This window comes from Malurus melanocephalus, unplaced genomic scaffold (assembly GCF_030028575.1).
Source record: "Malurus melanocephalus ecotype Western Australia unplaced genomic scaffold, MMel_1.1 scaffold_4438, whole genome shotgun sequence".
NCBI lineage: Eukaryota > Metazoa > Chordata > Aves > Passeriformes > Maluridae > Malurus > Malurus melanocephalus.
This window is the reverse complement of record NW_026627670.1, coordinates 3,010-4,316: the sequence shown is the minus strand read 5'-3', so window position 1 is coordinate 4,316 and position 1,307 is coordinate 3,010.

Below are 1,307 nucleotides of genomic sequence, written 5' to 3'. Positions count from 1 at the left end.
TTCGTGTTTTGCTGGAATATGATGATGGTTTCTTTGAGCTTTTTTTTGTGATAACTGGATTCTTAGGAGAGCTGCACATCACTTATGTACTTGAGAGGATTTTGTTTGTCTTAGTAGTGCCACGTTTATTTTGATTATTCTCAGGTAAGGAGTGGTTGTGTGTGTTGCTTTTCTTTTATTTCTTTCCAGATGTCTGGAAAGGTCGCTTTCCTGTTGAATAATGTGTATTCATTTGAAAAAAATCTCTCTGTGCAGAGACAGGACAGATGAAAAATTTGCAGCTGTTTATTTGAAAACTGCTAAAGATCTAATACAGTCTAAGAGTTCTTTTATCCTAGTTATTTTATGAGGCCCACAGTCGTGGCTCATTGCATTTTCCTTGTTTGCTGTACAGAGAAATTACGCTGAGGAACTGTGGCCACGGGCTTTGGTGTGAGCCCCTGTGTGAGTGTTATGTGGATGTTTCACCACCCAGGTACCCTTCTCGTGTACCCAGTACTGCTGAGATAATCTGAAATGTCAGGCTATTGAACCTTGCAGAGAAATACGATTTCCTTTCCTGATAAACGTACATGATCTGATCATGGTGGGTGTTAAAGGCATTTTGGCTGGGSAACTGTGGTTTTGATTACATGTTCTTGCAAATTATGAGAGTCAAAACACCGTGCACATTGTGGAGGCCTGGAGACAAGAGTCCTATGGCCGATGTGTAGAGGTCTGTTGAAACAGGAGAGACGTTTTTAGTCTTTTCCTTTTTCAGCATCCAGACATACCATGGTGCGATGTGATTTTTCTCCTTCCCTGATAAGTTTTCTGTAACGGATCTTACTCGAGCTGTGTGTGGAGAGCCCTGGGAGCTCTCTACTCTGTGTTTGGAGGTTGTTGAGGTTTTTTTTTTTTGTTTTGTTTTGTTGAGGGGTTTTTTTTGTTTGTTTGTTTTTTTGTTTTTTTGTTTTTTGGGGTTTTTTTTTTTTTTTTTTGTTTTTTTTTTTTTTTTTTTTTTTTTTTTTTTTTTTTTTTTTTTTTTTAAAGAATAGTTTTATTAGCTACTTGTGGCAAGAGCCATAAAGGAAATTTAGGGTGGAGCCAACTCTGTGCTCATCATCTCCTAAGTACCTCGATTCTGTGTCTAATTTAGGGCCATCATCTTCAAGAGTATTTGCTGAACCGCTCCTTGCTTCATATATGAACTCCTTATCTTGCCCGTTTTAACAGAAGTGTTTTCATAAACGGTTACTGGAAGAAATTCTCATGCTTGTCGCATAAATAGGTCGAGAAGTCAAATATTATCCACTATACTGGGAAGC